Source organism: Anomaloglossus baeobatrachus, chromosome 2 (genome assembly GCF_048569485.1).
Source record: "Anomaloglossus baeobatrachus isolate aAnoBae1 chromosome 2, aAnoBae1.hap1, whole genome shotgun sequence".
Lineage (NCBI taxonomy): Eukaryota > Metazoa > Chordata > Amphibia > Anura > Aromobatidae > Anomaloglossus > Anomaloglossus baeobatrachus.
Genome location: NC_134354.1, coordinates 202,727,737 through 202,753,391, shown reverse-complemented (window position 1 = coordinate 202,753,391; position 25,655 = coordinate 202,727,737). Strand labels below are relative to the sequence as shown.

Sequence of the window (25,655 nt, the reverse complement as noted above, 5' to 3'; positions counted from 1 at the left end):
ACAAGCCAGTTTCATTTTGGAAGACGGTCCTGTGGACTGATGAAACAAAGATTGAGTTGTTTGGTCATACATAAAGGCGTTATGCATGGAGGCAAAAAAAACACAGCATTCCAAGAAAAGCACTTGCTACCCACAGTAACATTTGGTGGAGGTTGCATCATGCTTTGGGGCTGTGTGGCCAATGCCGGCACTGGGAATCTTGTTAAAGTTGAGGGTCGCATGGATTCAACTCAGTATCTGTAGATTCTTGACGATAATGTGCAAGAATCAGTGATGAAGTTGAAGTTACGCAGTGGATGGATATTTCAGCAAGACAATGATCCAAAACACCACTCCAAATGTACTCAGGCATTCATGCAGAGGAACAATTACAATGTTCTGGAATGGCCATCCCAGTCCCCAGACCTCAATATCAATGAAAATCTGTGGGATGATTTGAAGCGTGCTGTCCATGCTCGGCGACCATCAAACTTAACTGAACTGGAATTGTTTTGTAAACAGGAATGGTCAAATATACCTTCATCCAGGATCTAGGAACTCAATAAAAGCTACAGGAAGCGACTAGAGGCTGTTATTTTTGCAAAAGGAGGATCTACAAAATATTAATGTCACTTTTATGTTGAGGTGCCCATACTTTTGCACCGGTCAAATTTTGTTTAAATGCGGATTGCACATTTTCTGTTAGTACAATAAACCTTATTTCAATCCAGAAATATTACTCAGTCCATCAGTTATTAGATATATGAAACTGAAATAGCTGTTGCAAAAACCCAAATTGTTAAAAAGAAAAAAGGTTAACATTAATAGGGGTGCCCAAACTTTTTCATATGACTGTAAAGGGAACCTGTCACCACTTTTTTTGCCCTATAAGCTACGGCCACCACCACCGGGATCTTATATACAGCAGTCTAACATGCTGTATATAACAGCCCAAGCCGCTGTGAGAACATAAACACTTTATAATACTCACCTAACGGTCGCTCAGTGGGCCTAATGAGCGTCTCCGTTCTTCGGTGCCGGCGCCGCCTCTTTCGGCCATCTTTGTCCTCTTTCTGAAGCCTGGGTGCATGACGCGGCTACGTCATACCCACTCACCGGTCCTGCGCAGGTGCACTACAATACTTTGATCTACCCTGCTCAGGGCAGATCAAAGTGCACCTGCTCAGGACCTGAATGCCGGAGAGTGGATGACGTCGAACCCGTCATGCACCACGGCTAGAGAAGAAGGAGTACAAAGATGGACAAAAGAGGCGGCGCCAGCACCGGACAACGGAGACGCCCACTAGGCCCACCGCAGTGCGACCGTTAGGTAAGTATTATAAAGTGTTTTTTATGTTGTCACAGCGGCCTGGGATCTTATATACAGCATGTTAGACTATATAAAAGCCCGGTGGTGGTAGCCGCAGCTTATAGGGCAAAAAAGTGGTGACAGGTTCCCTTTAATAAGAAAACCGCTCACCTGGAAAGGTTGTGAGACTCACAACCAGTATAGAGACATATAACAGCTGCAGCCGATCCCACGTGCCAAAGGCAGAAGCAAGACAAAAGCCAGGATAATTGTGGTATACTGCGCAATGCTGTACAAGGAATCACTCCAAAAAATAAAAGCAAAGTGGATGATTTATTCTATGCGTTTTGAAGAGATATCCCCTCTTCTTCCTCAGGAAAATCCACAGATAAATCCATCGATTTTATCGGATTTTCCTGAGGAAGAAGAGGGGATATCTCTTCAAAACGCGTACAATAAATCATCCACATTGCTTTTATTATTTGGAGGGATTCTCTGTACAGCAGCGCGCAGTATACCACAATTATCCTGGCTTTTGTCGTGAATAACTCTTTTAAGACCTACTGCAAAGCTACTTTTTTATTTTAGATTGAAAAGAAGAAAATATTTGATCATGAAGGTGACACATAGTAGGAAACAGCATATTATAGTAAAAGCTCTGCCAACTGACCAGAGGATCTGTGCTTGATATTGAGATTGGGAAAGGGAGTGTGATTGTGCACTGCAGACTATGCCAGGGACAGAGCAATAACAGGTAGATACATCCTCCTCCTCCTCCTCCAGCAGTCCTCAGACTAGCAGTCCTACATGTGAAGTTATCTCCTTCCTGTGCAATATTGACATGGAACATTTCCAGCGCCACACAGGTTAATTAGCTGCCTTCTTTTCCTTTCAACCTCCTCTCCCACAATCCTTTGACAATGATGTCATAGTGAACCCTGAGGGGGTGGAGGATTTAATTCTTCCTCTAGCACAGAGCTGCCCCTCCTTCCTTCAGTGAAGCCTGCAGTCTGGAGAGTAGGGAGTGGAGCTGCCTGTCACTTCTCTGCTCAGCACACTGCGGTCCTTGCCGGGCGAGCCCCATAGACCTGATCCTTCCAGAGGAGCTGCTGGAGAGTCACTGAGGTGAGGAGCCCCTGCCATCCCAGCTCAGGGGGTCTGAGAAGTGCCAGAGGGGCACGTACCACACCTACAGGAGAGCAAGTCTACACCACACTCGCTTGTTAGACATTGCTGCTGTTTACTATGCCTTGTGCTGCTGTTTACTATGCCTTGTGCTGCTGTTTACTATGCCTTGTGCTGCTGTTTACTATGCCTTGTGCTGTTGTTTACTATGCCTTGTGCTGCTGTTTACTATGTCTGTTTACAGTTTCTGGCTCTATTGTAAAGTTTATTGTGCTTTTTTACAAGTTTCAGTCCTTTGTGACTATTTAATGGTAAAATCCTAATGTCAGTATCAGCAGTGTGAATGGCTGTGGCTCTGTATCCACAGGTTGTGTCTGTAGACTCTGCAGCCAGGACAGGTTGCTCTGCTGCTCTCAGACAGAGCTGTTTATTGTTTACTGCTCCATATTTATAAACAGTGAATTATTAATGGTTCCTAGGGTTTGATGGATTGTATCTTCTGCTCCTTTTCTCTATGGAAGCATGAACTTGTGGCTGCACAGAGCTGTTATTGCCTGTGACACTTTGGAGCAGAGCCTATGGACACACACCCATAAGAATAGCCCAGTGTTTATCTGAAACCAGTTCTCCTTGTGGTGGAGAGTGAGGGACAGGAGTGTCCTGTGTAGAGGTGGCTTCCAGGGTGATGGCGGAGGGCGGAGATGTGGGGAGGAATGAGGGTGTGAGCTGCTCTACAGACTACCAGCTTGGGAAGCTCGCTTTCAGTTTCCATGGAAACCAGTTTAAATAAGTTTTGCTACTTCAGGCCTCATTGTCCACTGTGAATGGTTAATCATTCAAACAGATTGCAGTGCATTTCTTATTTATTTTTATATTTTTTTTAAATGCGGAACTTTCAGTTACTATTATGAAATACGCCCCATTAACAGTTTTCAGCTTTTTTTTTTTTATTTTTTTTTATTATATATATATATATATATATATATATATATTGTTGGACAAAAACTGACCATAAGAACTTTCACTATGCTGTCTCCAAAAATGTTTTAAAGGGAACCTGTCACCAGTTTTTTGGCATATAAGCTGCGGCCACCACCACCGGGCTCTTATATACAGCATGCTAATTACAGTTAGAGCAGTCACTGTGGAATGCCCTACCACAAGAGGTAGTAATGGCAGATTCTACAACGGCTTTTTAAAAAGGGCTGGATGATTTCCTCAGTGCACACAATGTTGGTTATAAATTACTTTGAGACAAAATGTAGAACTGGTGGAGGAAGGTTGAATTAGATGGACCTAGCTTTTTTTCAATCTAAGTAACTATGTATATAAGAGCCCAGGCCGGGGGTAAACATAAAAAACACTTTATAATACTTAACAGTCGCGCTGTGGGCCTTATGAGCGTCTCCGGTGCCGGCGCCTCCTCTTTCGGCCATTTTCGTCCTCTTTCTGAAGCCTGGGTGTATGACATGGCTGTGTCATGCACACTCGCCGCTCCTGCGCAGGTGCACTACAATACTTTGATCTGTCCTGCTCAGGGCAGATCAAAGTGCGCCTGCTCAGGACCGGAATGCCGGCGAGTGTGGATGACGTCGGGCCCGTCATGCACCGCGGCTAGAGAAGGAGTACAAAGATGGCCAAAAGAGGCGGCACCGGACAACGGAGACGCCCATAAGCCCCACAGCGCGACCGTCGGGTAAGTATTATGAAGTGTTTTGTTATACCCTCGGCCTGGGCTCTTATATACAGCATGTTAGAATGCTGTATACAAGAGCCCGGTGGTGGTGGCCGCAGCTTATAGCCAAAAAAGTGGTGACAGGTTCCCTTTAACCGAATGCTGTTCCCCAAACCCACTCTATTCTTAGAGTATGCATTTGTTACCAGCTTCTGAGATTGGGTTATTTCCTTACCAGCATTAGTAAGTTGTATATTTGTAGTTATGGCATTGTCATTGTAATGTTTGTAATATTTTAAGTTTGTTTTTTGTTTTTTTTGTTTTTTTTTTTCTTTTCGGTTAACCTAATATTTAAGTCTGTAGTGCAATATGAAATGCACTGAACTCTGTACACTTTAGTTTGGCATTTTTTTCCTATTATCGGTATTAGATGAATGTCTTTTTCTTCACGTTTTATAGCCGGCTCCTCTTGATAGGCTTAGAAAAAAAGTGCAACCTAAAATTATTAGCAAAATGTGCAAAAAAGATTCTGAAAGTGTGGGAAGCTACCAGTCTTCATCAGGGTAGATGGTGAGCCATCCAGCCTGGATCGAGATACACACCGACTGGCGCTTTTCACAAGTCTGTTTAGGAAATAATTCTATATACTATAAAATAACTATTTTGGATAATTTTTGTATAACTGTGTATTGTGGTGTTCCTTTTTGTTTTTAAACCTGTAAAATAAAAAATAAAGGGTGTGACCAGTTTGGGCCGTGTCCCTGCACCCTGATGCTGTCCGATCGGTGCTACCTATGTCCGTGTAGGAATGTGGCCCGTTGACATGATGAATGGCAACACTCATTTGTCTATTTATTCATAAACTTCTAGGCTTGGCAATAAGTGAGCAAGAAAAGACTCTCTGGAATTGTTCCTTCATGGGGAATAAAAGTCTCAATTTTTATCTAATTACAGTATACCGTGGGTCAGTCGGAGTACGCATCAAGTATTACATTCGGTGCATCTTTACTTCTCTAATCTAAAAGCTGCTTTTTACAGTCCCTGAAAAGCTAATTTTTATAAATCTCATGCACGCCCGCTTTTTTACATTTTTTATATACTCTACTGAATTTGAGAACTACATTATTTTGAAATAGAAAAAAAAAAACAAGATAGCCAGCACTAAATGTGCACTACAGAACTAAAAATTCCAAACTGTACTTATTAAAATTTGTGGTGAGCTGTCAATCAGGCAGATCTCCACAGCGATCAGAGATCAGCCACCAGCGATCAGTGTAACAACGCTGTGCTTGGTAACCATCGGTTGGTAAGCAAAGCGCTTTGCTTATAGTTACCCGATGTGTACCTTGGCTACGTGTGCAGGCTTCTAGAAGCTGCGGACGCTGGTAACGAGGTAAAATTCGGGTAACCAAGAAAAGCCTTTGCTTGGTTACCCAATGTGTACCTTGGTTACCAGCGTCCACAGAAGCAGGCTCCCTGCACATTCAGATCGTTATCTCCTGCTGTCAAAAACAGCAATGTGTGCTTCACAGCAGGAGAGCAACAACCAAAAAAATGAACCAGAGCAGTGTGTAACGATCAGCGATTTCACAGCAGGGGCCAGGTCGCTGCTTAAGGTACCGTCACACTAATCAACATCGCTAGCAACATCGCTGCTGATGCACAACTTGCTAGCGATGTTGCTTAGTGTGACATCCAGCAACAACCTGGCCCCTGCTGTGAGGTCGTTGGTTGTTGCTGAATGTCCTGGGCCATTTTTTAGTTGTTGCTCCCCCGCTGTGAAGCACACATCGCTGTGTGTGACAGCGAGAGAGCAACAACTATATGTGCAGGCAGCAGGGAGCCGGCTTCTGCGGACACTGGTAACCACGGTAAACAGCGGGTAACCAAGAAGCCCTTCCCTTGGTTACCCGATATTTACCTTCGTTACCAGCGTCCCTGCTCTCAGCTGTCAGTGCCGGCTCCTGCTCTGTGCACATGTAGCTGCAGTACACATCGGGTAATTAACCCCATGTGTACTGTAGCTAGGAGAGCAGGGAGCCAGCGCTAAGCAGTGTGCGCGGCTCCCTGCTCTCTGCACATGTAGCTGCAGTACACATCGGGTAATTAACCCGATGTGTACTGTGGCTAGGTGTGGAGGGAGCCAGCGCTAAGCGGTGTGCGCTGGTAACCAAGGTAAATATCGGGTTGGTTACCCGATATTTACCTTAGTTACCAAGCGCAGCATGCTTCCACGACGCTCCAGTGATCCCTGCCGGGTCAGGTTGCTGGTGGGATCGCTGGAGTGTCGCTTAGTATGACATCTCACCAGCGACCTCCTAGCAACTTACCAGCGATCCCTATCAGGTCGTATCGTTGTTGGGATCGCTGGTAAGTTGTTTAGTGTGACTGGGCCTTTAGTGTCACACACAGCGAGATCACTGATGAGGTCACTGGTACGTCACAAAACCTGTGACTCAGCAGCGATCTCGCTATGTGAGAAGTACCCCTTAGTCATCCGTTTTGTTTTTATTTGTTTTTTTTTTTCATTTTTAAAAGATGTTTTTTTTCTTACTGAAGCAATTTCAAATAGAGGATCCATTAATTGATCAGTTTTCTGAAGACTACCATGTTAAAAATAGGATCCTTCAAAAATCTTTTTTTCAAAACGGATAAGTTATTTGCCCAACTTTTTTTTTTGCCAACAGATCTCTGCAGGATCTGTTTTTTTTTTTTCATAACTGAATGTTTTTTATTAAATTTTTTAACAGACATGGAAAAAGTATACGATGCATAGGTATGTCTCACAAGCATGTGAGCAATAACTGTAAACCAAAAATCAGTATACATATCTTATTATCCACTGATACAATAAAAACAGGGGATGTGACAAGACAAACAATACAAGACTAAACAGGGAAGTTTAAGGAAGGGGGGGGTGGAGTGGGGAGCGTGAATATATCAGGCTTCCATCAAGACCATACCTCACTATTCTTTATTGGCCCAATAAGTGTCCCAGAGTGACCAAACACTCTCAAAATGATCTACTGTATTATTTGACTGGGCAGATAGATACTCCATCCTTCTCACATCTTGGATCCGAGATTGGAGATCGGTAAGTGAGGGTGGATGAGCTAACTTCCAGTTGCGGGCAATCAGACATCTAGCTGCTGTAGTTATATGTAACAGTAACCGCTTCACTCTTTTCCCCAGCTGAGCAAGTGGTATATTTAATAGATAGAATTTAGGATCCAGGGAAACCCGAAGGTCAGTTACTTTATATGCAGGATCTGTTTTAACATATGATTACAGAACAATACTAAAGGCAAAATTAGTCTACAGCACGATGCTACATTATATGGTAAAATGAGCTAAATTGTGGGCAAACTTTTTGTCATGGTCTAATCGCAAACTGATTTGTAAATTCCCCCCCCCCAATTGTTTTTTTGTTCCTTCCCCTCATTTGATTACAGATTTGCTGCTTCTAGAATTTTTTTTTTTTAATTGCTGAATGTTAAGCTTCACTTTAAGGGTTTATAGTAGGTATTACTTAAAGGGAACCTGTCACCAGTTTCTTCACTATGAAACCAAAAGTGTCACCTTCTGCAGCTCCTGGGCTGCATTTTATGAAGGTGCACCTTGTGCCCTGACTCCCCTTGCAGACCCCGAATATAACTTTATAAAACCTGACTGTTAGGTATGCTAATGACCTGTGGGGCTAAGACGGGCATGCTCATTTTCATCTCCTGTCCCTCCTTGTGGCCTTCTTCGCCATCCTCCTTTCATGAATGACGTGATGCCGCCATAATCATGCACGCTGCTCGGCCAAATCTTGCGTCTGTGCAGTCATTCCCCTGGCTTGCGCAGTTTGCCCTCGCACGAGCCGGTGCGTTGTTTGCGTGAGATTATGGTCAGCAATGTGCATGACGTCCCCTGCATCATCCTCGTCCCCGACCATAATCTCGCGCATGCACTACGCGAGGGCGAACTGCGTGAGCCGGGGGAATGACGGCACAGAAGCGAGTTTTGGCTGAGCAGCGCGCATGATGGCAGTGTCATCACATCAATCATGAAAGGAAGATGGCGAAGAAGGCCACAAGGGGGGGACAGGAGACGAAATTGAGCACTCCAATCTGAGCCCCACAGGTCATTAGCATACCTAACGGTCAGGTTTTATAGTTATTTTTGGCGTCTGGAAGGGGAGTCAGGGCCAAGGTGTACGTTCGTAGAATGGAGCCCAGGAGCTGCAGAAGGTGACACTTTTGGTTTCCTAGTGAAAAAAACTGGTGGCAGGTTCCCTTTAATCTTCTGGTCACACCATATTGATGGCCTCGATGTAGGGTAGGTCACAACTTCAGATCCGTTAGGCTATGTGCCCACGGGACAATGTACCCACGGATTTTGCTGCGGAAAAATCTGGATTTTCCAGATAAATCCGCAGGTTTGAGCAAGTACAGACACTCCCCATGTTATCCTATGGGATTTGGGGAGTTCTGTATCAAGGCTGCGGTATGTGCGGATGCGGATTTCCCGCAGCCGCATGTAACTGCGTGTCAATTATTCATGCAGAAATATCTGCGGATGTCCCACCTTTCCACTATGGAGATAGAGGCTGGGACTTCCGCAGGCATTTCCACACTTGTTCCGCAGGTTTACCGCGACAAAAAATGCTTGAATCCCGCAGCAATGGATAACTGTGAATTCCGGGCAGCAGCTGCGGTAAACCTGCGGACAAACCTGCTGCAAAATCCGCGGGGACGTTGTCCTGTGGGCACATAGCCTAAGGGTCTGACACTCAGCAGCGTTGTTGGCGATCAGCTGTTATTTGCTCGATGCCTGCCATGGACATACTGCAGAGCTCTTTGCAGGAAGTCAAAAGAATAGGAGGCGTTCTGTAGTACCCAACATCAACTTCTTCATATTAAACAGCGCTGCAAAACCCAACCCCAAAGTGTTCATCAGGTGTGTACTGGAGAAAATAACAGCTGATCGGTGGGAGGGCTGCATGTCGGCCCCCCACCGAAAATAAAGACCAATCCCATAAATAGGGGAATCTTTTATTTTCCTTGTATTTAAGTCTTTCCTGAGAAACAAACAAGCCCTAGGATTGTCCCATGTGTCATGTCTTCAGTGATGCCTGAACTGTTGAATTTTAGGTTTGACAACCTAGATGACCTTCTGGAGCATATAATTTGAGCCTTCTGAGGAAGTCGCTTAGTTCATACATATGTTAACAGGTTTTACATTGATTGGGGTGACAATTATTACTATTGCTCATATTGATGACTACCATCTTGGTCATTAGTCTACATGACTTGGCACTATTTTCATACTTCCTTGTGAAACTTACAAATTGTAAACTCATCTTGGAAGTGTTTTATGCTGTTCCTACATGAATGTGTACATGCAAGAAACTGGTCTAGAAACTGCAGTGACAGTAAAATTTTAAGGCTGTTTCCCTTTCTCGAATGGGTAAGACATAGCACCAACACAAACATGTTTTGCACACATTATACAGGCAGACTTGTGTTTCTGATTTCTCAGTCTCACTGTTTTTGGGATGAGTTTTTTGTATGTGGTGTAGAATGTAGTATACAGAACCGCAGCGTACGGTAGGTGCATTCTGAATTGAAGATGTTGCCTTTCATTGAAGAAGGGGTGGCCCACTACTGAACGTCTACTTTGGTAATGTGCCGGCCCTGTGATTATATTTTTGGACTGCCTAATGACAAACAGAACTATACCTTGTGATTTGAAGTGTGCCGAGTTCTAATATTAGGGTTCACACTGTTCAGGGCCTCCATTGCAAGCCCAGTTTTCTGCAGTTTCTTCCGGTTAATGATGGCCTCCCAAATGGAAACCAAACGTACCCCGATATACTTCATTCTGCCATCTGACTGAATTCATGTGTCCAGAACTCATCTGTTAGAACAGATTCATTGACAAAGTTGTACAAACATTTTTTTGGAGTCTATGAAAAATGGATCTCTTAACAGATTGCTATTTATCTTCCATTTGAAACTGATCGCGTAAGGGTACTTTCACACTTGCGTTTTTTTCCTTCAGTCACAATCCGCAGTTTTAGAAAACAGCGCAATCCGTTAACAGATTTCGCTGGTTCCCATAGACTTGTATGGACGACACATTGCGACTGATGGATCTGTGTTGCTGACGCGTTGCATCCACCGGGTGGAAAGAACGCAGTATGTAACGTTTTTCTGCGCTTCCCAGAATGTCAAAAAAAGGCAATGTGCTGGATTCCGTCGGCGTCTGTCATTTTTAAAATGGAAGCCTATGGTGCCGGAATCTGTCAATTGACTGATTCCTGTGACAGATCAGTCTTTACACAACTGTGCATGCTCAGTTGAGTAAATTGCTGAAAAAAAATCTACAACAGATTCCATTGTTTTGCAGGATCCATCGCGTCATTCTGCCACTATATGCAATGCATCCGTTACATCTATCACACAACGCTACTTGACGGATGCCGCACAACGCAAGTGTGAAACTAGCCTTAAAAAAAACAAACAAACAAAACTGATCCTTAACAAATTCAAGAAAAACAGATGGATAAATGGCATTCAGTTAACAGATCCGTTTTCCATAGACTCCCATGATCCTACAAAAATCATTATTTTCAAAATTGAGTTTGTACACGTTTCTTGCCAACAGATCTGTTATAACAGAGGATTACAGGACATGTGAACGTAGACTAATGCTGTTAGTGTCAGTCATGGGATGGATGGTTTTTAACCAGAGTAGCGTTTTTCTGTTATATAACAGAGGTCTAAGGGAAAACTTTTCTCCTTGCGGAGACTGACACACCAATCTGGCTGTCAGTGGTGAGGAGTCTTATAGCTGCAATGCTTTTCTGGATAAGTCCTTCGTTCCGATTCTAATGCTGGAGAGTAGGACTATTTTTTTCTCACTTTTCCTCCGTGTGCTGTCTGTGTGTAATCCGTTTCTTTTCCTCAGCAGCTGTTACTCATTTACAGTCATATACAGGATCATTTACAGTGTTCTGTGCTACATGATAGAATTGTATTGTGAAAAACGGATGTCACTAGGATGGTCTGTGTGTCATCCGTGTGACATCAGTTTTTCTCTCGCACCCATAGACTTTCATTGGAGAGTCTCGTACGAGAAACTCTAGAAATCTCAGCATGCTGCGGTTTTGTTTTTTATTTTCATTTCAGTCCGATTTGGACGGAGATAAAGATTGGAGCTGCGTCATTGTTTAACATTGATCTGAGTGCAATGCGAGATTTTCTCGCATTGCACTCGTGCAAGTCAATCGCAAGTGTGACGTTGGCCTAATATTCAAATTGTCTCTTCAGGGAGGAAGGAGACAAACTCTAGTGCCATCTATTGGAAGTAGCAATCCTAAAAGTCAAAAGTGGCCCTTTAGCGAGCCTTTTCATATGACCTAGGATTTATGCCAGATCAGAATCTCAATTTGCAGACACTGTGTTTTGGGATGATTGTCCCTCGTCAGTGCAAAGTATGAGATCTGCTCTGGCTGAATGAGAACCTCTACTGGGGTCTAAAGGGAAAACTTTTTTTTTTTCTCTTTGCAGAGACCGATAAACCAATCTGGCTGTCAGTTGTGAGGAGCCACCTGTCTTAACGGACGACGCTAGTGTTCTCCTACTCTAAAGGTACTGTCACACATAACGAGATCGTTAGTGAGATCGCTGCTGAGTCACGGTTTGTCGCAGTAGCGATCCCGTTAGCGATCTCTCTGTGACCTCTACCAGTGATCAGACCCCTGCTGTGAGATCTCTAGTCGTTGCAGAATGGTCCAGGCCATTTTCTTCAAAGGCGATGTCCGGCTGGGCAGGACACATCCCTGTGTTTGACACTGTGTGACAGGGTCACAGTGACTGCTGAGATCGCTATACAGGTCGCTACTGCGACCTGTATTGTTCCTGCATCGCTGGTAAGATCTGACTGTGTGACATCTCACCTGCGACCTCCCAGCAACTTACCAGCGATCCCTATCAGGTCGCATCGTTTTCGGGATCGCTGGTAAGTCGTTGTGCGTGTGACTGGACCTTCAAGGTGCTCTTACACCTGTTGACTTTAGCGAACTATTGCTAATTTGCTAATTACAAATAGACCATTGGTCATTTAATTGCCGGATTACACAAGTGTCCAAAATGTTATACACACAGAATGTTTCTTAATTTACCGTAATTGTTCTTTGCTCGTAGAATATAATCGTCATCACGTTCTGTTTACACTGCATTATGTGCTGCTTGTAGTGATTATCTCGCGTGACAATTGGGAAATGCGCATTGTAGTGAACGCTCGCTCCTGATTGTCTCGTATTGGGCAATACAGATATTAAGTGAATAATCTGTCGTCAGACTTTCGCAGTTGGTGAAATGCCATGTAGATCTTTTTGCTTGTTTTTTTTTTTTTTTTTCTTTTTTTTTCTTTTTTTTTCTCTGATTTTGTAATGTGTTCCACAATGAGTCATGGCTTTAGAAACTGCTCTACATGTGTTGTTATTTTTGGTCATAGATTTTAGCTCCTTTATGTAGAGCTGATCTGTCGACTCTCCTGACATGTCAGTTTTAGTAAATATTTGCATTTCCTATTAAATAATTCTGCAGCAGTATTTTGGGTAGCTCTATATTTTGATCTTTAGATCTTAATCCATACAAATGAATGAATAAACTGACAAACGGGCAATATTATTCCTATGTCAGATGTCTCAGCAGAGCCCATGCTCGTTAGATGGATATAATCTGTGCACCAGGATAAACTTCGACCAGTGTCACCCAAGTGCCAGTTCATTCATTTCTACTAACTGATGAATGGAAAAATACAGGGTAAAAAAAAGAGAATATCAGTATTTACTAAAATACACCTGTTAGGAGAGCCAACATGTTATATTTAAATGGGTTTTCCACTACTTGGACATATTTTCTAAACTGATGAATTCCCCAGTTTAAACGGCTCGTCCAGTCTTCTAATAAGGCTGCTTTCACACTTGAATTGTTTTGCATCAGTCACAATCCGTCGCCTTGAGGAATTACGGTATCCGGCGAAATATTTTGCAGGAATCTGTTTTTTACCCAAAGACTTCTATTAGCGACGGATTGTGACTGATGGCCCTGTGTTGCATCCGCCACGTGATGGATCAGTTGTTTACTGACAGACCGTCAGGCGGGAGCAACGCTGAATGTAGTGTTTTTTTTGGGTGCAGCAGATCGTTTTTACTGTGAGCATGCGCACAGTAAAAAACCATGGACTGTAAATTCAGTTCCAGCGGCGGGAATGATCAGCTGATCGGTCGGCGTCTGCCTCTTGTGAACGATCAGCTGATCGCTCGCCAGCCGATAAGCTGATCGTTCACAAAAGCCGGCCGCCGGTAAAACAGTAAAAAAAAACACAAAAAACTGATCCTTTTTTTTTTTTGCAGCATCGGTCACATCATTTGTGCCACTATCTGCAATGCATCCATTGCATCAGTCACACAACTGATTGTGACGGATGCAAAACAATGCAAGTGTGAAGCAGCCCAAGTCTGAAGTCACGCTATGACTCCTGCAACGTTACAGCATGCGCACTGGATTATCTGGTGTTGCCAGCGAGAGCAGACAGTCACGTGACCTCAAGTATGTGATTTGCATAATTGCAGCCATATTCCAACTAAATGTTCTTGGTCACTGTTAGTTTATATTTAGCAAGGTTTAGTCGGCACGTGACTGCATGTATGTGAATTGTTTACTTGCAGTCACCCCTCAAGACCACAGAAGTCGGACAGTGTGTTGCACATGGAGTAAGGATTCAAGTGTTCGCTGTCATCTAGTGACTGCAGACTTTAGTTGGAAGACTAGACAACCCACTTAAAAATTTAAAAAAATAAAAAATTCTCATCTACCGTACCGGTGACATTCCAGTGAATGTCAGAGCGGATTTCCTAAGGCTTGTGCACTGTTATTGTGCCGCCCCTGCGGCGGATCGAACCGCTCGGATCCGGTGGTGATTACTCGTGGCTCAAGGGTTACCGGACCCAGGGGCTTGGGGCCACACTCAAATAAAAAGGATTATTTACAGGGGAGAAATGTAGTTTGTGACGCTACCCGTGGTGTACAGTAATTGGGAGTGCTGCCGTTGGAAGTACCCGGGGTGATGGAGTGGGGGTAACAAGATGATGTTACCCTCCACGAGTAGGGAAAGGGCCCGGGACTCTGGATGGTGGTATGGGGTGCAGGGGGAGCGCAAGCTCGTTGGTTACAGGAGTCAGTAAGGTACTCACTCAGCAATGAAACAGACACTGACAACAGGGTAAACAAAGTCTCTGACTGCCGTTGCCTCTCGAGGTGAGCTTGTTCGGGTCCCATTCCCTGCAGCACTGCCTGGTGGTCCGTGACCTGCCTCCTGGCACAAATTTGGACTGTCCTTTGTGGCCAGTTAGCTTGGAGCTTTCCGGGCCCCGCTCCCAGCTATGGCTAAGTGAGGGAGCCTGCTCTCAGGGGCTCACTCTTGGGATTTCAATGGGCCGCTTGTTTGGAAAGCCCTATCCCCCCTCGTTGCGCTAGTGCCCCCGATCTGAGCTTGGTGGAAACAGTCCATATAGGCCCTGTCCTCCGCAGGTTACTTGCCGATTCGCCTAAAGCTTCTCCCCGACCTAGGGTCCGTGTACCACCTACGTACCTTCGGTCCCGGACTGGTGATTAGACCCAGGCTGCTGACTGTTCTCCATGACAGGTCCCAGGCACCTAGCCTCAATCCCCTGCGACAGGGGGTCCGACTCCTCTAGGTCCAGACCACCGTCTGCGTCCTAGTCTGCTACAACTCAGAGCTCCCCACAGCTCGAGGGCTACCACTCAATTGACTTGACACCTCCCTGTCTGACCCCCTAGGTGGGCGGCCCTATTCCTGCTTAAGGAGACCACTGGTGTACCTGACAGCTGTGGTGCAAGGTGCATCTAGTATTTGTGAATGCTGGTGGAGGCACTACTGCAGGATGGAGACCCAGAACCATGGGGGGGTTGAATCCTGCACTAAGAGTGTGCAGAACCCTGTGACGACCTGAATAGTCCAGGGCGTCACATTATGCCTCGTGAGCTCTGTAGCCAATCAACAGCTGCTAGTGGGCTGCAGTTCTCCTGCTTCTCTCAGACAACTCTTGACATCATCTTGGGGAAGTCTAAGTACTTCAAATAGCGACTGCTGGTAGGCTGGAGCACTCATATGTAGTGTTGAGCGAGTAACTAACTATTCGTACTCGCTATGCTGTTTGCAAGTACTGTTCGCTACTCGCATATTCGTTACGAGTAGCGGGCACAATGTAAGTCAATGGGAAATACTTGCTAAGTAGCGAGTAACCTGAAAGCCATACTTTTCGTGCGAATAGTATGGCTTTCGGGTTACTCTACTCAGCGAGTATTGCCGTACTTTTCGTGTAAATAGCAACTAGTACTGCTTTCAGGTTACTTGTTACTTAGCGAGTATTTCCCATTGACTTACATTGCGCCCGCTACTCATAACGAATATGCGAGTAGCGGACAGTACTCGCTAACTACTCGCTCAGCACTAGTCATATATGGCTTAAGAATATCACAATAGCATTGGGAGGTCCAATGCTGAGATCTCTGGAATGACACCAGTGCTGGTGGGGATTACAATGTTTTATTTTTTTTCTTTTAATATGAGGAACTATTGAATTTAATAAGGGGGTTGTCCAGGTAGTGGGTAAACATTCACCTTTTGGAAACTGCATAAAATTATCTGTGGATACTACGATCTCATTGGATTAGTGATCCTTCAATGCACTGAGAGTGTACAATGTGGAAATTAGTCCATGACAAGTAATGGGTTTCCAGAGGAATATGAATATCCATGCCTTATGGGTTATCCTTGGAATTCTCCTTGTGAAAACCGTCGAGGTAGCATTCTAGAGAATTGATCCATTGGGGTCCATCCATGGACACAGCTGCAGACGCACAAGTTGATGCTCCTGGGCCTGAATGTGAAATCTATAACTTTCCTACTTATTCTATATTCACAGTGGGAACTGCACGCCCTATTGATATTAAACCTCCATCTTCTGATTCCTTATCCTGGTGCCCATAGAAATCTACGATCTTGTATTGTGCACTTGTAGTGTTCTTTTGAGAAATTACAATCCTTCAAGGGGAGTTTGTTGGAATTTAAGCATGATCTGTGTAGGCATTGAGCGTTTTTAATGGTTTGTGAAAGGTTGGTAGTCTCAGATTAACTACATTGCTGCTTTAGACATATCATTTACTCCAGGATTAAACTTGCTTGGTTGTGTTTGTCAGAATTGGCACTAATTAAAAATCTGCATCCCTTAGTAACCGTAGCCAGCTGTAGCGCTGAAACAAAAGACTTAGATAATTGGGTCTCCGTGGAGTAACGTGTTTATGATTTGTCCATTAACATCTCCAGTATTTTTCTCGTTTTCAGAATTTACAACAGTTCTATTTCTCGTCCTTGGAAATGTCATGTGGACTCTTGATTTTCAATGCGATCTTTGATGTCTTGCCCAGTGGCTAAAGTTGCTTTTAAGTCTACAAATGGTCAAAATAAATGTTTGCTTATTTATTCGCTTCTGTACATAGCTTTACACCCAAAATACTAATGTTTGACTCTTATTTTTGCACCGGTGTCAGACTTCCTAGTTTAGTGAATGCTGCACTTGTGCGTTTTTTGTTTTTTTTATTCCCTTTTGGTGTTTGTAGAATTCGATTGAGAGAGCATAAAATCAATTTTTTTCATGTTTGCATTTTTGTACTTGACATGAAAATTTCACTCTACACATTGTCCCAGCAGATGTGATTAGAAAGGAAGTCATGGAGGTTCATAGTTTATATACAGTGCCTTGCAAAAGTATTCGGCCCCCTTGAATTTTTCAACCTTTTCCCACATTTCAGGCTTCAAACATAAAGATAAAAATGTTAATGTTCTGGTGAAGAATCAATAACAAGTGGGACACAATTATGAAGTTGATCGAAATGTATTGCTTATTTTAAACTTTTATAAAAATAATAAACTGGAAATTGGGGCATGCAATATTATTTGTCCCTTTTTAACTTAATACTTTGTAGCGCCACCTTTTGCTGCGAATACAGCTGCAAGTTGCTTGAAGTATGTGTCTATCAGTTTTGCACATCAAGAGACTGAAATTCTTGCCCATTTTTCCTTTGCCAACAGCTGAGTGAGGTTTGATGGAGAGCGTTTGAACAGCGGTTTTCAACTCTTTCCACAGATTCTCGATTGGATTCAGGTCTGGACTTTGACTTGGCCATTCTAACACTTGGACATGTTTATTTGTGAACTATTCCATTGTAGATTTTTTTCTTTTGGATCATTGTCTTGTTGAAAGACAAATCTCCTTCCCAGACTCAAAACGTTTGCAGACTCCAACAGGTTTTCTTCAAGAATGGTGCTGTATTTGGCTCCATCAATCTTCCTATCATTTTTAACCATCTTCCCTGTCCCTGCTGAAGAAAAGCAGGCCCAAACAACTATGCTGCCACCACCATGTTTGACAGTGGGGATGGTGTGTTCAGAGTGATGAGCTGTGTTGCTTTTACGCCAAACATATCGCTTGGCATTGTGTCAAAAAATTCGATTTTTGGTTTCCTCTGACCACAGCACCTTCTTCCACATATTTGGTGTCTCCCAGGTGGCTTGTGGCAAACTTTAAACACTTTTTATGCATCTCTTTGAGAAAGAGCTTTCTTCTTGCCACTCTTCCATAAAGGCCAGATTTGTGCAGTGTTCAACTGATTGTTGTCCTATGGACAGACTCTCCCACCTCAGCTGTAGATCTCCGCTGTTCAGAGTGATCATGAGCCTCTTGGCTGCATCTCTGATCAGTCTCCTTGTTTGAGATGACATTTTTGAGGGACGGCCGGGTAAGGTTTTGGAAATCTTTTTGTAACCAAATCCAGCTTTAAACTTTTCCACAACAGTATCACGGAGCTGCCCGTTGTATTCCTTGGTCTTCATGATGCTCTGTTCTTTAAACAGAACACTGAGTCTATCACAGAGCAGGTGCATTTATACCTTTATACGAAGACTTGATTACACACAGGTGGATTATATTTCAGTCATTTAGGACAACATTGGATCATTCAGAGATCCTCAATGAACTTCTAGAGTGAGCACTGAAAGTAAAAGGGACGAATGATATTGCACACCCCAATTTTCAGTTAATTTTTTAGAAAAGTTTAAAATAAGCAATACATTTCGTTCAACTTCACAATTGTGTCCCACTTGTTTCTTCACCATAAAATTTAAATTTTAATCTTTGAAGCCTGAAATGTGGGAAAAGGTTGAAAAATTAAAGGGGGCTGAATACTTTCGCAAGGCACTGTACTTCATATCTGAGTAGTGGTTTATCTGGTTCCTAATGGAGCTGAGCTGTCCAGGTTGTCATAAATATGTGCGCGCGTCACACATATACGAGGATGCAGTCTATCACAGCTATTCCAAAAAAAAAGTCCCTCACTAAGAGTTTCCCTGTCTAACCAGACCAGAAAGATATTAAGATGGGCATTCTAGAATGGCATAACTTTTTTTTTTTTTTTGCTCTCGCCATCCACGTGAGTTTTACAGGATCAGGAAGGATGCCGTAAGGGAACCATACCCCAAGTAGTCCTCATGATGGACACACAGGAGACAGAATGAATAAATTTTAAAAAAGCCTCGTAAAAATATTACTGCTCCCTTATGAACAGTATTGCCTACAGAAAAAAGGGAATATAACGACCACCTCAATTGTCTAAACAAAAAAAACACAACTGAAGGGGTGAGACGGACTACTAAGCTTTAACAGCCCCACACAAAACAGTAAACCTAAACCTCTCATGTTAAGACCTGACTTAAAGAACATCCAACATTAAATGAATAATGTAAAGGAATAGAGGGAATTCTTATTGAAAAATAGAACCGCAATCCTCTAAAGCTATGCCGTGTGTATTTCACAGCTGAAGTGGTGCTTGAAATCTAAGTCCCGTGCACCTGGTCTTATAATTGCCCTCTGTTTTCACATTGTTCGGCGTAGCTCCGATCCCGCAATGCCATCTTGTGCCCATAACATCTCACTGGCCAGAAGTTACAACAAGCTATCAATAAACGTCTGCGAGCAAGAATGAGTCTCTCATAGACTTGTATTTAAGAGCGACCCATGGCACGCTCCGTGAGGCGGGTCACAAACTGCTAAAGACTGGCAACATATTCCTCAGCCCTTTACAAATATTGTGAGCGCCAATGGGGATGGTTATGATCTAAATTCCTGATCAGTATGTCTTTCGAGTGTGGGATGAAACCTGAGAACCAGGAGGAAACCCACACAAACAAGAAGAGAACATACAAACTCCTTGCGGATTATCTCCTTTGTGGAATTTGAACCTGGGAACCCAGTTTTACACGGCTGCATTGCTTAGCTAATGAATTAAAGGGAACTTGTCACCAGATTTGTCCTTTATAAGCTACAGCCACCACCAGTGAGTCCTTATATAGAATTTTAAAATATACTCTGTAGAACTTTAAAAAAAAAAAAGATTTATTATACTCACCTGTGGGGTGGTCGGGTCCAACGGGCATTGCTGCTCTTGGTCCGATGTCGTCTTTCTCTCATCACTGACCTCCTTCCCAGCTCCGTGTGGATGACTCGTCCTATGTCATCCACACAGAGGCTGCAATTGCTCTCCTGCGCACATGCTCTTGTCTCTGCCCTGTTGAAGGCAGGCCAAAGTATTTGTGTGCATGCATGAGCACTTTTTGACTTTTCCCTGTGCATGCGCATTACAATACTTTTCTCTGCCCTGTTGCAGGCAGGGCAAATGTGCGTGTGCGGAGGAGCGCAATGGCTGCCTCTGTGTGGGTGACGTTATGAGGCTTCATCCACAGAGCTGAAATGGAGAACAATGATGGAAGGAAGACAGGAGGCGTCGGACTAAGATCAGCGACGCCTTTCGGACCCTACTGTCGCACAGGAGTATATTAATTTTTTTTTTTTTTTTTTTGTTATACAGATTGGCCTAGGCTCTTAAACAGGATTATAGAATACTGTATATAAGTGCTTACTGGTGGTGGCCACAGCTTTGAGTGGCCAAACAAAGTGACAGGTTCCCTTTAACATCATGCGTAGAATTGTGATTTTTAACAGCTTCCTTTGCATTATTAATTTAGGTGCCGCAAAGCCTCTTTGATATCAGAATACAGTTTGAACTGGGCTTTGATATACACAGTAAAGGTTGTAACCTAATTGTATAAACCCAAACTTGCAGCCCCCAAAAAAGTTTTCTCTGGATAATCAGGTCGTACACAGATCGGTCTTTGTGTTTGGCAAGCAAGGTGTATAGGAAGCAAAACCTTCAAAATCCTCAAATTTGCTCTGAGTGACGTGTTTTACTTTTAGAATTTATAATCTATATTTTTATTTATTTTTTTTTAAACTTCAGATTCACAAACTATTTTCAGGATGTAGAACTTGGATAGAAATATTGTTGTTTTTTTCACACTATTTTATAGTGTACAAAGTCCTCAAAGGGATGCAAAGGCTAATGTCCACCCCTTTTTGTCTCCATTTCACGGTCAGCAGCACCCTCCCCTCCTTAGACTTCTTTGGGCAGCAGCATGTAACCGGTCCTCTGTGAAGGCAATTCTGTTTATAGAATGAGTAATCAGTGCAAGATGTTGAGAAAGGAATATTGGTGGCTTTTAATGGGAACCTGTCAAGTTCCCTATGGCCTTCAACCCAGCAGCATTTATACCTGTATGACTAAATTCTCTCCCTAACCAGCCCTGTATAACGCTATTCACTAATATGAATGTTTAAAAAAAAACTAAAAAAACCTTATAAATTAGGGCTGTGACTAGTCATTGGGGCGTTGGTTCCCCAGTTTAGTTGGCCTTCTTTTCATGTTATAAAGTCCCTGTGGGTATAACATAGGCGGGTGTACATGTCCTGGCTGCAGAACGGACTCATGTGCATGATCACCTGTGGGCGTGATAACATGGAAAAGGGGGCCTGCTAGTCTGTGGAAAATAACGCTACAATGACTAGTGATGGGACCTATTAACATAGGAACAGCGCAGGTTAGGAATTTTCAGATATCAATGCTGCTGGGTTAAAGGGCATAGTGGACCTGACTAGTTCCCTTTTAAGTGGGGAATGAGGTATTTTTCTTTAATTGGATATGTTTCAAAGTTTCTTCACTTGTAGTATTGATCTATAAAAAAAAAAAGTTTAGTTGATATGTAAAACAAAACTATACTTCTACAAGTCACAAATCTTTGTAAAAACTCCCATCACATATGTGCCCACGCTGCTGAAAATGCGCGGATTTTGCCTCGGATTTCTCGCGGAAAAGCCGCGGATTTTCCGAAAATCTGCAGCACAGCTACTCCCCAGCCATTTCTATGGCATTTGGGAAATGCTGTGCCCACGCTGCGGATTTTTCCGCAGCGGAAATCGTGCGGATTTCCGTGCGGAAAACTCTGCAGCATGTCAATTATTATAGCGGATTTCTCCGCAGGGTCCCATATACTTACCTGCCTTGATAGAGACCCGAGTCACTTTCTCCGTCCGGTGTAGCTGCAGCAGCGCGGTGGATCCAGCCAGGTACAGGAAGGAAGAGGTGGGCGGAGCCTGCACGAGCTCCGGTCATATGACAGCCGGAGCTAGTTCAGGCCCGCCCACCTCCAGCACAGTGAAACCAGACGCTGCCTGATAGTGACCCGGCCGCCGGAAAGCGAGGTGCTGCATGATGGAGGTAAGTATGAACGCCCGATCACTGCAGCACTTGTTCTGCATTGAGGATGCAGTGCCGAAGCCATGGTACTGTATCCTCAATGCAGAAAGCCCGCACCATATCCGCACGACATTCCACAGCATGGAAACAGACAAAAGTTGTGGTGCTGTTTCCTGGGAGCACCTGCGGAATGTCGTGCGGATATATCCGCAGGACACTTTCCCCGTGGGCACATAGCCTTACTGTATCTTCATTATTCCTTTTAGTTTTAATTTTTACTTCAATGTATGGAATCTCATACACCATTACACATTGGGTAAGATTTATTCCCACAATGGCAAATTTTTATTTTTCTTTTATACAAAGCCCTGTGGCTGCCTTTTTATTATTCAATACAAGGCCAGCAAAGTGTCTTTATTGCACCTTCTTTTTTTTTTTTTTTTATTTTTTTTCTACGTCCAGCTTTACAGGAGAATTGGTCATCCTATTCATATCTGCTAAATTTTCCAGCAGCGCACTGCTTCTCCTCAGTGCTGCAGATCTCAATCTGGGGAATTCTTATATGGATGAAGTAACCATTCATACTTTTGAATGAGGCGTCAGTGACGGATTATTTGACCTATTAATATTCATTACTATTTACTAACGCTATGTTTCATTGGCGTTTAATGTGGGTCCCTAGAGCATGATCATGTTTTGATTTGATGTATACGGTAATATGTCACTGAACAACTAAAAATATGGGCATATTTGTATAGTTTTTGTGTTTCTTCTGGACAATATAAGTTAGTTATTGAAACTGAGTTTCTGTTGTCATTGGTTCAACAAATGTTCTGTTCTTTTGGAAATAGCCTATTTGTATAACCTTTTCCTAGGGAGCATTGCATGGCCTAGAAGTCTTACTATGCCAGCATGACGAAGCTTTACCCCTTAGATCCCAGAATTATATTGCAATGCATCAGTCACAATAAAGGTACTGATGAGGATAGCGATGCAACAATAAAGGGGCACAAGAACTTATTTTGACTTAGTTTGCCTACAATTTAAATAAATTTGCCCAAGAGTATGCAATTACAAAATGAAGGGGTGGGGGGGAAGACACATGACTCTCGCTAACTTTTTCTGGCCAACAATTTGGGTGATTTTATGTATGCTAATATGAGCGCACCCTAATGGTCAGATACAGTGGGAGGCAGAGTTTTAGTATTTAACTCTGTTCAATGTCTAGCATCATAGATAATTTTGCCTGTTCTACACCTGCCAACATATCAAAATCTCTAGTAAAAAATTGAGGAGACAGTCATGCATCTGTTCTCCTAGGACAGACCCTGTGTACCTCCCACTGGAGCTCAGCTCTTGGGTTGTGGCTACACTATAGTGACTATGGCTTCTATCCTTTGGTTCGAGTGGAATGTGGTTTATCGCATTCCACTCGGTCCGATTTTCATGCCGTGTGGCTTAGGCCTTAGACTGTCTGTTCCTCAGGCTTCAGTCTATAGTGCGGGCCACTGTGGGGTTTTTTTGGATATCAGAACCGACCATTGGACTGTCATCTGTCACCTGGAGGCTTATTGCTGCACACTTGCTAAGCACATACTACTTGTGTTTCATCCTCTCAAAACATCCCTACCTTGTTTGATGCCACTTAGAGTAACCCAGCAACTGTACCCTGCTTAAGAAATAGGGCCCCCTCTCCTTTGATTAGAAAGCCTGGCGTAGTGTCATCATTGTGGCGTGACACATGTGATGTCGTGCCAGACTGGCTAATCAAAAGAACCTCGCAACTGTCAATAGGTAGAGGGTGGCTCTCAAGGCTTCCAACCAGAATCCACAGATTACTGACATCGGCGATGGACTGGGTCCTGCTAATCGATTCACATTGGCTCTATTGCTGGGCATGTGCCCTCAGGAGGACTCCATTAAGCTAATCTACCTTTTTCAAGGATACTATATTTGGATAAAGGAACTACTTCACCGAGTCTCCACAGCTAGCTTTACTATCAGAATTCTTGAAAGCTACAAATAGAAACCTTAATTGCAAAAAAAGTCTTCCACCAGAACAATAAAAACTATTCTATATTTTTTTTTTTTTTTTTTCCTGGTAGCGTGAATTAACTTCCTACACAAATTTTATTCCTACCCTGTGGAATGTATGTAAAAAGGAGAAAATCCATAGAAGGTATTTCAAAGCCTCTTTTTAGGGGTCAGGAAAGGTTCATCTTGATTTCTCCTTAGGGCTGGTTCACACTAAGCGACAGCGACAACTAGGTCGCTGTTACGTCACCATTTTCTGTGACGTAACAGCGACCTTGTAAGTCGCTGTTATGATCGCTGCTTAGCTGTCAAACACAGCAGCCGCAGCAGCGATCATAACCACGAGAGCAGGGAGCCGCGCACACTGCTTAGCGCTGGCTCCTTGCTCTCCTAGCTACAATACACATCGGGTTAATTAACCCGATGTGTACTGCAGCTACATGTGCAGAGAGCCGGAGCCGGCAGCACAGGCAGCGTGAAAGCTGCGGAGGTTGGTAACTAAGGTAAATATCGGGTAACCACCTTGGTTACCCGATGTTTACCCTGGTTACAGCTTACCGCAGCTGCCAGATGCCGGCTCCTGCTCCCTGCTCGCTTCATTTCGTTGCTCTCTCGCTGTCACACACAGCGATCTGTGTCACAGCGGGAGAGCGCCTTTGAAGAAAACTAACCAGGGCTGTGTGTAACGAGCAGCGATCTCGCAGCAGGGGCCAGATCGATGCTCAGTGTCACACACAGCGAGATCGCTAATGAGGTCACTGTTGCGTCACCAAAACCGTGCCGTAGCAGCGATTTCGGTAGCGATCTCGCTATGTGTGAAGCACCCCTTAGGCCCTAAGACTTGGATTTATTGTGATTGTCAAACCTGTAAAAATCAAATGAAAATAAAGTTGAAATAACATCAAAAGAATGAGGTTAATATGTGATGGTGCCTCACTGCACTGACAGTTATTGTCATGTGGTTGAAGCTGTGTGACTTGGTTTTTTTTTTTTTTCCCCTTTAATATGGTTTTGTCTGCCATGTTACCTAGCATGAAGCTGCCATGGCAGGTGGGGACCACATTTTGTTTGTTACTAAACATAAGATTTTAATTTGAGAACTGTTTAAGTCCATGAATAGAATAAAGATATGAAATATTTTGACAGTAACACACATTGATTATAATCATTCGTTCACAAGCGAGCAGTCTGTTAATCCAACAAGTCCGCTGTGGAAATCTAAATGTTTTTTTGTTTTTTGTGACTGGCAGAATGTGCAAGAACGGTTCTAATGAATGACTGGGTTCATATGTCTATTTTTTTACCTAGAGGTATTTTCAAATGTATTACGAATTGATATTGCTTTAATAGTACCAATATGTTCCGCCTTATTTTAGACATTATCATCCCCAACTATAAAAACCTCTATTTTAAAAGGTATATCTGGAACTAAAAAAAAATCCTAAGCACTAACAGGCAGGTCCCGTTCACCACCGACAGAACGGTTGCAGACCACTCCTGTCAGCGATGGTGGCTTTGTCAACAGAGCGAGGCTTCTTTTCTGCTCTGCTCTATAGGCGTGGTGGCACAGCTGATTGATAGCTCCCCCAGTTAGGCAGCGGGGAGCTGGTTGTCACTCATCATGACATCGGCTGTCCTGCCACATTTATAGAGCAGAGCAGAAAAAAGCCTCCACTCTGTTGACAAAGCCACTATCGCCAGCAGGCGCTGTCTGTGTTGACAAAACTGTATTGGATGCAAAAGGCAGGTAATATTTGAGTTTGCTCAGGTTTCAATTTAGATTGAAAAGTTGAGCAATTATAGAAATTGA

The 25,655-nt window shown here is 43.5% G+C and overlaps 1 protein-coding gene across 1 annotated transcript in view; it reads left to right on the top strand.

Moving 5' to 3' along the window:
• The first annotated feature begins 2,262 nt into the window (after positions 1-2,262).
• The window catches only part of RHOC (ras homolog family member C), an 85,639-nt gene continuing 62,246 nt past the window's right edge, over positions 2,263-25,655 (top strand). Inside the window, exon 1 of the mRNA XM_075333510.1 lies at positions 2,263-2,413. The gene's annotated coding sequence lies outside the window, so the exon portion shown is untranslated. The remainder of the gene's footprint in view (positions 2,414-25,655) is intronic.